Here is a 13,291-nt window from a genome sequence, read left to right as displayed (position 1 = left end):
TTTTAGGCCGAATTGGGCACTTTTGCATGAAAAGTCAAAATCCAACCTGAAATGTTGAAATCTCTTGAAAAATGCTTATCTGAGCTGGAAATGCCTTTAAACGACATTTCTCATCATAAGAATGCTCCTGAAGGCATTTTAGGCCGAATTGGGCACTTTTGCATGAAAAGTCAAAATCCAACCTGAAATGTTGAAATCGCTTGAAAAATGCTTTTCTGAGCTGGAAATGCCTTTAAACGTCATTTCTCATCATAAGAATGCTCCTGAAGGCATTTTAGGCCGAATTGAGCACTTTTGCATGAAAAGTCAAAATCCAACCTGAAATGTTGAAATCGCTTGAAAAAAGATTTTCTGAGCTGGAAATGCCTTTAAACGACATTTCTCATCATAAGATTGCTCCTGAAGGCATTTTAGGCCGAATTGGGCACTTTTGCATGAAAAGTCAAAATCCAACCTAAAATGTTGAAATCGCTTGAAAAATGCTTTTCTGAGCTGGAAATGCCTTTAAACGACATTTCTCATCATAAGAATGCTCCTGAAGGCATTTTTGGCCGAATTGGGCACTTTTGCATGAAAAGTCAAAATCCAACCTGAAATGTTGAAATCGCTTGAAAAATGCTTTTCTGAGCTGGAAATGCCTTTAAACGACATTTCTCATCATAAGCTCCTGAAGGCATTTTAGGCCGAATTTGGCACTTTTGCATGAAAAGTCAAAATCCAACCTGAAATGTTGAAATCGCTTGAAAATGCTTTTCTGAGCTGGAAATGCCTTTAAACGACATTTCTCATCATAAGAATGCTCCTGAAGGCATTTTAGGCCGAATTGGGCACTTTTGCATGAAAAATCACAGTCCAACCTGAAATGTTGAAATCGCTTGAAAAATGCTTTTCTGAGCTGGAAATGCCTTTAAACGACATTTCTCATCATAAGAATGCTCCTGAAGGCATTTTAGGCCGAATTGGGCACTTTTGCATGAAAATCAAAATCCAACCTGAAATGTTGAAATCGCTTGAAAAATGCTTTTCTGAGCTGGAAATGCCTTTAAACGACATTTCTCATCATGAGAATGCTCCTGAAGGGATTTTAGGCCGAATTGGGCACTTTTGCATGAAAATCAAAATCCAACCTGAAATGTTGAAATCGCTTGAAAAATGCTTTTCTGAGCTGGAAATGCCTTTAAACGACATTTCTCATCATAAGAAGGCTCCTGAAGGCATTTTTGGCCGAATTGGACACTTTTGCATGAAAAGTCAAAATCCAACCTGAAATGTTGAAATCGCTTGAAAAATGCTTTTCTGAGCTGGAAATGCCTTTAAACGACATTTCTCATCATAAGAATGCTCCTGAAGGCATTTTAGGCCGAATTGGGCACTTTTGCATGAAAAGTCAAAATCCAACCTGAAATGTTGAAATCGCTTGAAAAATGCTTTTTTGAGCTGGAAATGACTTTAAACGACATTTCTCATCATAAGAATGCTCCTGAAGGCATTTTTGGCCGAATTGGGCACTTTTGCATGAAAAGTCACAATCCAACCTGAAATGTTGAAAGCGCTTGAAAAATGCTTTTCTGAGCTGGAAATGCCTTTAAACGACATTTCTCATCATAACAATGCTCCTGAAGGCATTTTAGGCCGAATTGGGCACTTTTGCATGAAAAGTCAAAATCCAACCTGAAATGTTGAAATCTCTTGAAAAATGCTTATCTGAGCTGGAAATGCCTTTAAACGACATTTCTCATCATAAGAATGCTCCTGAAGGCATTTTAGGCCGAATTGGGCACTTTTGCATGAAAAGTCAAAATCCAACCTGAAATGTTGAAATCGCTTGAAAAATGCTTTTCTGAGCTGGAAATGCCTTTAAACGTCATTTCTCATCATAAGAATGCTCCTGAAGGCATTTTAGGCCGAATTGAGCACTTTTGCATGAAAAGTCAAAATCCAACCTGAAATGTTGAAATCGCTTGAAAAAAGATTTTCTGAGCTGGAAATGCCTTTAAACGACATTTCTCATCATAAGAATGCTCCTGAAGGCATTTTAGGCCGAATTGGGCACTTTTGCATGAAAAGTCAAAATCCAACCTAAAATGTTGAAATCGCTTGAAAAATGCTTTTCTGAGCTGGAAATGCCTTTAAACGACATTTCTCATCATAAGAATGCTCCTGAAGGCATTTTTGGCCGAATTGGGCACTTTTGCATGAAAAGTCAAAATCCAACCTGAAATGTTGAAATCGCTTGAAAAATGCTTTTCTGAGCTGGAAATGCCTTTAAACGACATTTCTCATCATAAGAATGCTCCTGAAGGCATTTTAGGCCGAATTTGGCACTTTTGCATGAAAAGTCAAAATCCAACCTGAAATGTTGAAATCGCTTGAAAATGCTTTTCTGAGCTGGAAATGCCTTTAAACGACATTTCTCATCATAAGAATGCTCCTGAAGGCATTTTAGGCCGAATTGGGCACTTTTGCATGAAAAATCACAGTCCAACCTGAAATGTTGAAATCGCTTGAAAAATGCTTTTCTGAGCTGGAAATGCCTTTAAACGACATTTCTCATCATAAGAATGCTCCTGAAGGCATTTTAGGCCGAATTGGGCACTTTTGCATGAAAATCAAAATCCAACCTGAAATGTTGAAATCGCTTGAAAAATGCTTTTCTGAGCTGGAAAAGCCTTTAAACGACATTTCTCATCATGAGAATTCTCCTGAAGGGATTTTAGGCCGAATTGGGCACTTTTGCATGAAAATCAAAATCCAACCTGAAATGTTGAAATCGCTTGAAAAATGCTTTTCTGAGCTGGAAATGCCTTTAAACGACATTTCTCATCATAAGAATGCTCCTGAAGGCATTTTTGGCCGAATTGGACACTTTTGCATGAAAAGTCAAAATCCAACCTGAAATGTTGAAATCGCTTGAAAAATGCTTTTCTGAGCTGGAAATGCCTTTAAACGACATTTCTCATCATAAGAATGCTCCTGAAGGCATTTTAGGCCGAATTGGGCACTTTTGCATGAAAAGTCAAAATCCAACCTGAAATGTTGAAATCGCTTGAAAATGCTTTTCTGAGCTGGAAATGCCTTTAAACGACATTTCTCATCATAAGAATGCTCCTGAAGGCATTTTAGGCCGAATTGGGCACTTTTGCATGAAAAGTCACAGTCCAACCTGAAATGTTGAAATCGCTTGAAAAATGCTTTTCTGAGCTGGAAATGCCTTTAAACGACATTTCTCATCATAAGAATGCTCCTGAAGGCATTTTTGGCCTAATTGGGCACTTTTGCATGAAAAGTCAAAATCCAACCTGAAATGTTGAAATCGCTTGAAAAATGCTTTTCTGAGCTGGAAATGCCTTTAAACGACATTTCTCATCATAAGAATGCTCCTGAAGGCATTTTAGGCCGAATTGGGCACTTTTGCATGAAAAGTCAAAATCCAACCTGAAATGTTGAAATCGCTTGAAAAATGCTTTTCTGGGCTGGAAATGCCTTTAAACGACATTTGTCATCATAAGAATGCTCCTGAAGGCATTTTAGGCCGAATTGGGCACTTTTGCATGAAAAGTCAAAATCCAACCTGAAATGTTGAAATCGCTTGAAAAATGCTTTTCTGGGCTGGAAATGCCTTTAAACGACATTTGTCATCATAAGAATGCTCCTGAAGGCATTTTAGGCCGAATTGGGCACTTTTGCATGAAAAGTCAAAATCCAACCTGAAATGTTGAAATCGCTTGAAAAATGCTTTTCTGAGCTGGAAATGCTTTTAAACGACATTTCTCATCATAAGAATGCTCCTGAAGGCATTTTAGGCCGATTTGGGCACTTTTGCATGAAAAGTCAAAATCCAACCTGAAATGTTGAAATCGCTTGAAAAATGCTTTTCTGAGCTGGAAATGCCTTTAAACGACATTTCTCATCATAAGAATGCTCCTGAAGGCATTTTAGGCCGAATTGGGCTCTTTTGCATGAAAAGTCAAAATCCAACCTGAAATGTTGAAATCGCTTGAAAATGCTTTTCTGAGCTGGAAATGCCTTTAAACGACATTTCTCATCATAAGAATGCTCCTGAAGGCATTTTAGGCCGAATTGGGCACTTTTGCATGAAAAGTCAAAATCCAACCTGAAATGTTGAAATCGCTTGAAAAATGCTTTTCTGGGCTGGAAATGCCTTTAAACGACATTTATCATCATAAGAATGCTCCTGAAGGCATTTTAGGCCGAATTGGGCACTTTTGCATGAAAAGTCAAAATCCAACCTGAAATGTTGAAATCGCTTGAAAAATGCTTTTCTGGGCTGGAAATGCCTTTAAACGACATTTCTCATCATAAGAATGCTCCTGAAGGCATTTTAGGCCGAATTGGGCACTTTTGCATGAAAAGTCAAAATCCAACCTGAAATGTTGAAATCGCTTGAAAAATGCTTTTCTGAGCTGGAAATGCTTTTAAACGACATTTCTCATCATAAGAATGCCCCTGAAGGCATTTTAGGCCGATTTGGGCACTTTTGCATGAAAAGTCAAATTCCAACCTGAAATGTTGAAATCGCTTAAAAAATGCTTTTCTGAGCTGGAAATGCCTTTAAACGACATTTCTCATCATAAGAATGCTCCTGAAGGCATTTTAGGCCGAATTGGGCTCTTTTGCATGAAAAGTCAAAATCCAACCTGAAATGTTGAAATCGCTTGAAAAATGCTTTTCTGGGCTGGAAACGCCTTTAAACGACATTTGTCATCATAAGAATGCTCCTGAAGGCATTTTAGGCCGAATTGGGCACTTTTGCATGAAAAGTCAAAATCCAACCTGAAATGTTGAAATCGCTTGAAAAATGCTTTTCCGAGCTGGAAATGCCTTTAAACGACATTTCTCATCATAAGAATGCTCCTGAAGGCATTTTAGGCCGAATTGGGCACTTTTGCATGAAAAGTCAAAATCCAACCTGAAATGTTGAAATCGCTTGAAAAATGCTTTTTTGAGCTGGAAATGACTTTAAACGACATTTCTCATCATAAGAATGCTCCTGAAGGCATTTTTGGCCGAATTGGGCACTTTTGCATGAAAAGTCACAATCCAACCTGAAATGTTGAAAGCGCTTGAAAAATGCTTTTCTGAGCTGGAAATGCCTTTAAACGACATTTCTCATCATAACAATGCTCCTGAAGGCATTTTAGGCCGAATTGGGCACTTTTGCATGAAAAGTCAAAATCCAACCTGAAATGTTGAAATCTCTTGAAAAATGCTTATCTGAGCTGGAAATGCCTTTAAACGACATTTCTCATCATAAGAATGCTCCTGAAGGCATTTTAGGCCGAATTGGGCACTTTTGCATGAAAAGTCAAAATCCAACCTGAAATGTTGAAATCGCTTGAAAAATGCTTTTCTGAGCTGGAAATGCCTTTAAACGTCATTTCTCATCATAAGAATGCTCCTGAAGGCATTTTAGGCCGAATTGAGCACTTTTGCATGAAAAGTCAAAATCCAACCTGAAATGTTGAAATCGCTTGAAAAAAGATTTTCTGAGCTGGAAATGCCTTTAAACGACATTTCTCATCATAAGAATGCTCCTGAAGGCATTTTAGGCCGAATTGGGCAATTTTGCATGAAAAGTCAAAATCCAACCTAAAATGTTGAAATCGCTTGAAAAATGCTTTTCTGAGCTGGAAATGCATTTAAACGACATTTCTCATCATAAGAATGCTCCTGAAGGCATTTTTGGCCGAATTGGGCACTTTTGCATGAAAAGTCACAATCCAACCTGAAATGTTGAAAGCGCTTGAAAAATGCTTTTCTGAGCTGGAAATGCCTTTAAACGACATTTCTCATCATAACAATGCTCCTGAAGGCATTTTAGGCCGAATTGGGCACTTTTGCATGAAAAGTCAAAATCCAACCTGAAATGTTGAAATCTCTTGAAAAATGCTTATCTGAGCTGGAAATGCCTTTAAACGACATTTCTCATCATAAGAATGCTCCTGAAGGCATTTTAGGCCGAATTGGGCACTTTTGCATGAAAAGTCAAAATCCAACCTGAAATGTTGAAATCGCTTGAAAAATGCTTTTCTGAGCTGGAAATGCCTTTAAACGTCATTTCTCATCATAAGAATGCTCGTGAAGGCATTTTAGGCCGAATTGAGCACTTTTGCATGAAAAGTCAAAATCCAACCTGAAATGTTGAAATCGCTTGAAAAAAGATTTTCTGAGCTGGAAATGCCTTTAAACGACATTTCTCATCATAAGAATGCTCCTGAAGGCATTTTAGGCCGAATTGGGCACTTTTGCATGAAAAGTCAAAATCCAACCTAAAATGTTGAAATCGCTTGAAAAATGCTTTTCTGAGCTGGAAATGCCTTTAAACGACATTTCTCATCATAAGAATGCTCCTGAAGGCATTTTTGGCCGAATTGGGCACTTTTGCATGAAAAGTCAAAATCCAACCTGAAATGTTGAAATCGCTTGAAAAATGCTTTTCTGAGCTGGAAATGCCTTTAAACGACATTTCTCATCATAAGCTCCTGAAGGCATTTTAGGCCGAATTTGGCACTTTTGCATGAAAAGTCAAAATCCAACCTGAAATGTTGAAATCCCTTGAAAATGCTTTTCTGAGCTGGAAATGCCTTTAAACGACATTTCTCATCATAAGAATGCTCCTGAAGGCATTTTAGGCCGAATTGGGCACTTTTGCATGAAAAGTCACAGTCCAACCTGAAATGTTGAAATCGCTTGAAAAATGCTTTTCTGAGCTGGAAATGCCTTTAAACGACATTTCTCATGATAAGAATGCTCCTGAAGGCATTTTAGGCCGAATTGGGCACTTTTGCATGAAAATCAAAATCCAACCTGAAATGTTGAAATCGCTTGAAAAATGCTTTTCTGAGCTGGAAATGCCTTTAAACGACATTTCTCATCATAAGAATGCTCCTGAAGGCATTTTTGGCCTAATTGGGCACTTTTGCATGAAAAGTCAAAATCCAACCTGAAATGTTGAAATCGCTTGAAAAATGCTTTTCTGTGCTGGAAATGCCTTTAAACGACATTTCTCATCATAAGAATGCTCCTGAAGGCATTTTAGGCCGATTTGGGCACTTTTGCATGAAAAGTCAAAATCCAACCTGAAATGTTGAAATCGCTTGAAAAATGCTTTTCTGAGCTGGAAATGCCTTTAAACGACATTTCTCGCCATAAGAATGCTCCTGAAGGCATTTTAGGCCGAATTGGGCTCTTTTGCATGAAAAGTCAAAATCCAACCTGAAATGTTGAAATCGCTTGAAAATGCTTTTCTGAGCTGGAAATGCCTTTAAACGACATTTCTCATCATAAGAATGCTCCTGAAGGCATTTTAGGCCGAATTGGGCACTTTTGTGTGAAAAGTCAAAATCCAACCTGAAATGTTGAAATCGCTTGAAAAATGCTTTTCTGAGCTGGAAATGCCTTTAAACGACATTTCTCATCATAAGAATGCTCCTGAAGGCATTTTAGGCCGAATTGGGCTCTTTTGCATGAAAAGTCAAAATCCAACCTGAAATGTTGAAATCGCTTGAAAAATGCTTTTCTGGGCTGGAAACGCCTTTAAACGACATTTGTCATCATAAGAATGCTCCTGAAGGCATTTTAGGCCGAATTGGGCACTTTTGCATGAAAAGTCAAAATCCAACCTGAAATGTTGAAATCGCTTGAAAAATGCTTTTCCGAGCTGGAAATGCCTTTAAACGACATTTCTCATCATAAGAATGCTCCTGAAGGCATTTTAGGCCGAATTGGGCACTTTTGCATGAAAAGTCAAAATCCAACCTGAAATGTTGAAATCGCTTGAAAAATGCTTTTTTGAGCTGGAAATGACTTTAAACGACATTTCTCATCATAAGAATGCTCCTGAAGGCATTTTTGGCCGAATTGGGCACTTTTGCATGAAAAGTCACAATCCAACCTGAAATGTTGAAAGCGCTTGAAAAATGCTTTTCTGAGCTGGAAATGCCTTTAAACGACATTTCTCATCATAACAATGCTCCTGAAGGCATTTTAGGCCGAATTGGGCACTTTTGCATGAAAAGTCAAAATCCAACCTGAAATGTTGAAATCTCTTGAAAAATGCTTATCTGAGCTGGAAATGCCTTTAAACGACATTTCTCATCATAAGAATGCTCCTGAAGGCATTTTAGGCCGAATTGGGCACTTTTGCATGAAAAGTCAAAATCCAACCTGAAATGTTGAAATCGCTTGAAAAATGCTTTTCTGAGCTGGAAATGCCTTTAAACGTCATTTCTCATCATAAGAATGCTCCTGAAGGCATTTTAGGCCGAATTGAGCACTTTTGCATGAAAAGTCAAAATCCAACCTGAAATGTTGAAATCGCTTGAAAAAAGATTTTCTGAGCTGGAAATGCCTTTAAACGACATTTCTCATCATAAGAATGCTCCTGAAGGCATTTTAGGCCGAATTGGGCAATTTTGCATGAAAAGTCAAAATCCAACCTAAAATGTTGAAATCGCTTGAAAAATGCTTTTCTGAGCTGGAAATGCATTTAAACGACATTTCTCATCATAAGAATGCTCCTGAAGGCATTTTTGGCCGAATTGGGCACTTTTGCATGAAAAGTCACAATCCAACCTGAAATGTTGAAATCGCTTGAAAAATGCTTTTCCGAGCTGGAAATGCCTTTAAACGACATTTCTCATCATAAGAATGCTCCTGAAGGCATTTTAGGCCGAATTGGGCACTTTTGCATGAAAAGTCAAAATCCAACCTGAAATGTTGAAATCGCTTGAAAAATGCTTTTTTGAGCTGGAAATGACTTTAAACGACATTTCTCATCATAAGAATGCTCCTGAAGGCATTTTTGGCCGAATTGGGCACTTTTGCATGAAAAGTCACAATCCAACCTGAAATGTTGAAAGCGCTTGAAAAATGCTTTTCTGAGCTGGAAATGCCTTTAAACGACATTTCTCATCATAACAATGCTCCTGAAGGCATTTTAGGCCGAATTGGGCACTTTTGCATGAAAAGTCAAAATCCAACCTGAAATGTTGAAATCTCTTGAAAAATGCTTATCTGAGCTGGAAATGCCTTTAAACGACATTTCTCATCATAAGAATGCTCCTGAAGGCATTTTAGGCCGAATTGGGCACTTTTGCATGAAAAGTCAAAATCCAACCTGAAATGTTGAAATCGCTTGAAAAATGCTTTTCTGAGCTGGAAATGCCTTTAAACGTCATTTCTCATCATAAGAATGCTCCTGAAGGCATTTTAGGCCGAATTGAGCACTTTTGCATGAAAAGTCAAAATCCAACCTGAAATGTTGAAATCGCTTGAAAAAAGATTTTCTGAGCTGGAAATGCCTTTAAACGACATTTCTCATCATAAGAATGCTCCTGAAGGCATTTTAGGCCGAATTGGGCAATTTTGCATGAAAAGTCAAAATCCAACCTAAAATGTTGAAATCGCTTGAAAAATGCTTTTCTGAGCTGGAAATGCATTTAAACGACATTTCTCATCATAAGAATGCTCCTGAAGGCATTTTTGGCCGAATTGGGCACTTTTGCATGAAAAGTCACAATCCAACCTGAAATGTTGAAAGCGCTTGAAAAATGCTTTTCTGAGCTGGAAATGCCTTTAAACGACATTTCTCATCATAACAATGCTCCTGAAGGCATTTTAGGCCGAATTGGGCACTTTTGCATGAAAAGTCAAAATCCAACCTGAAATGTTGAAATCTCTTGAAAAATGCTTATCTGAGCTGGAAATGCCTTTAAACGACATTTCTCATCATAAGAATGCTCCTGAAGGCATTTTAGGCCGAATTGGGCACTTTTGCATGAAAAGTCAAAATCCAACCTGAAATGTTGAAATCGCTTGAAAAATGCTTTTCTGAGCTGGAAATGCCTTTAAACGTCATTTCTCATCATAAGAATGCTCCTGAAGGCATTTTAGGCCGAATTGAGCACTTTTGCATGAAAAGTCAAAATCCAACCTGAAATGTTGAAATCGCTTGAAAAAAGATTTTCTGAGCTGGAAATGCCTTTAAACGACATTTCTCATCATAAGAATGCTCCTGAAGGCATTTTAGGCCGAATTGGGCAATTTTGCATGAAAAGTCAAAATCCAACCTAAAATGTTGAAATCGCTTGAAAAATGCTTTTCTGAGCTGGAAATGCATTTAAACGACATTTCTCATCATAAGAATGCTCCTGAAGGCATTTTTGGCCGAATTGGGCACTTTTGCATGAAAAGTCACAATCCAACCTGAAATGTTGAAAGCGCTTGAAAAATGCTTTTCTGAGCTGGAAATGCCTTTAAACGACATTTCTCATCATAACAATGCTCCTGAAGGCATTTTAGGCCGAATTGGGCACTTTTGCATGAAAAGTCAAAATCCAACCTGAAATGTTGAAATCTCTTGAAAAATGCTTATCTGAGCTGGAAATGCCTTTAAACGACATTTCTCATCATAAGAATGCTCCTGAAGGCATTTTAGGCCGAATTGGGCACTTTTGCATGAAAAGTCAAAATCCAACCTGAAATGTTGAAATCGCTTGAAAAATGCTTTTCTGAGCTGGAAATGCCTTTAAACGTCATTTCTCATCATAAGAATGCTCGTGAAGGCATTTTAGGCCGAATTGAGCACTTTTGCATGAAAAGTCAAAATCCAACCTGAAATGTTGAAATCGCTTGAAAAAAGATTTTCTGAGCTGGAAATGCCTTTAAACGACATTTCTCATCATAAGAATGCTCCTGAAGGCATTTTAGGCCGAATTGGGCACTTTTGCATGAAAAGTCAAAATCCAACCTAAAATGTTGAAATCGCTTGAAAAATGCTTTTCTGAGCTGGAAATGCCTTTAAACGACATTTCTCATCATAAGAATGCTCCTGAAGGCATTTTTGGCCGAATTGGGCACTTTTGCATGAAAAGTCAAAATCCAACCTGAAATGTTGAAATCGCTTGAAAAATGCTTTTCTGAGCTGGAAATGCCTTTAAACGACATTTCTCATCATAAGCTCCTGAAGGCATTTTAGGCCGAATTTGGCACTTTTGCATGAAAAGTCAAAATCCAACCTGAAATGTTGAAATCGCTTGAAAATGCTTTTCTGAGCTGGAAATGCCTTTAAACGACATTTCTCATCATAAGAATGCTCCTGAAGGCATTTTAGGCCGAATTGGGCACTTTTGCATGAAAAGTCACAGTCCAACCTGAAATGTTGAAATCGCTTGAAAAATGCTTTTCTGAGCTGGAAATGCCTTTAAACGACATTTCTCATGATAAGAATGCTCCTGAAGGCATTTTAGGCCGAATTGGGCACTTTTGCATGAAAATCAAAATCCAACCTGAAATGTTGAAATCGCTTGAAAAATGCTTTTCTGAGCTGGAAATGCCTTTAAACGACATTTCTCATCATAAGAATGCTCCTGAAGGCATTTTTGGCCTAATTGGGCACTTTTGCATGAAAAGTCAAAATCCAACCTGAAATGTTGAAATCGCTTGAAAAATGCTTTTCTGTGCTGGAAATGCCTTTAAACGACATTTCTCATCATAAGAATGCTCCTGAAGGCATTTTAGGCCGAATTGGGCACTTTTGCATGAAAAGTCAAAATCCAACCTGAAATGTTGAAATCGCTTGAAAAATGCTTTTCTGGGCTGGAAATGCCTTTAAACGACATTTCTCATCATAAGAATGCTCCTGAAGGCATTTTAGGCCGAATTGGGCACTTTTGCATGAAAAGTCAAAATCCAACCTGAAATGTTGAAATCGCTTGAAAAATGCTTTTCTGAGCTGGAAATGCTTTTAAACGACATTTCTCATCATAAGAATGCTCCTGAAGGCATTTTAGGCCGATTTGGGCACTTTTGCATGAAAAGTCAAAATCCAACCTGAAATGTTGAAATCGCTTGAAAAATGCTTTTCTGAGCTGGAAATGCCTTTAAACGACATTTCTCGCCATAAGAATGCTCCTGAAGGCATTTTAGGCCGAATTGGGCTCTTTTGCATGAAAAGTCAAAATCCAACCTGAAATGTTGAAATCGCTTGAAAATGCTTTTCTGAGCTGGAAATGCCTTTAAACGACATTTCTCATCATAAGAATGCTCCTGAAGGCATTTTAGGCCGAATTGGGCACTTTTGTGTGAAAAGTCAAAATCCAACCTGAAATGTTGAAATCGCTTGAAAAATGCTTTTCTGAGCTGGAAATGCCTTTAAACGACATTTCTCATCATAAGAATGCCATTGAAGGCATTTAAGGCCGAATTGGGCACTTTTGCATGAAAAGTCACAGTCCAACCTGAAATGTTGAAATCGCTTGAAAAATGCTTTTCTCAGCTGGAAATGCCTTTAAACGACATTTCTCATCATGAGAATGCTCCTGAAGGCATTTTAGGCCGAATTGGGCACTTTTGCATGAAAATCAAAATCCAACCTGAAATGTTGAAATCGCTTGAAAAATGCTTTTCTGAGCTGGAAATGCCTTTAAACAACATTTCTCATCATAAGAATGCTCCTGAAGGCATTTTTGGCCGAATTGGACACTTTTGCATGAAAAGTCAAAATCCAACCTGAAATGTTGAAATCGCTTGAAAAATGCTTTTCTGAGCTGGAAATGCCTTTAAACGACATTTCTCATCATAAGAATGCTCCTGAAGGCATTTTAGGCCGAATTGGGCACTTTTGCATGAAAAGTCAAAATCCAACCTGAAATGTTGAAATCGCTTGAAAATGCTTTTCTGAGCTGGAAATGCCTTTAAACGACATTTCTCATCATAAGAATGCTCCTGAAGGCATTTTAGGCCGAATTGGGCACTTTTGCATGAAAAGTCACAGTCCAACCTGAAATGTTGAAATCGCTTGAAAAATGCTTTTCTGAGCTGGAAATGCCTTTAAACGACATTTCTCATCATAAGAATGCTCCTGAAGGCATTTTAGGCCGAATTGGGCACTTTTGCATGAAAATCAAAATCCAACCTGAAATGTTGAAATCGCTTGAAAAATGCTTTTCTGAGCTGGAAATGCCTTTAAACGACATTTCTCATCATAAGAATGCTCCTGAAGGCATTTTTGGCCTAATTGGGCACTTTTGCATGAAAAGTCAAAATCCAACCTGAAATGTTGAAATCGCTTGAAAAATGCTTTTCTGAGCTGGAAATGCCTTTAAACGACATTTCTCATCATAAGAATGCTCCTGAAGGCATTTTAGGCCGAATTGGGCACTTTTGCATGAAAAGTCAAAATCCAACCTGAAATGTTGAAATCGCTTGAAAAATGCTTTTCTGGGCTGGAAATGCCTTTAAACGACATTTGTCATCATAAGAATGCTCC

The sequence above is a fragment of the Paramisgurnus dabryanus genome, chromosome 14 (assembly GCF_030506205.2).
Source record: "Paramisgurnus dabryanus chromosome 14, PD_genome_1.1, whole genome shotgun sequence".
Taxonomy (NCBI): Eukaryota; Metazoa; Chordata; class Actinopteri; order Cypriniformes; family Cobitidae; genus Paramisgurnus; species Paramisgurnus dabryanus.
The sequence above is the reverse complement of the archived record's forward strand: the minus strand, read 5'-3'. Positions refer to the sequence as shown.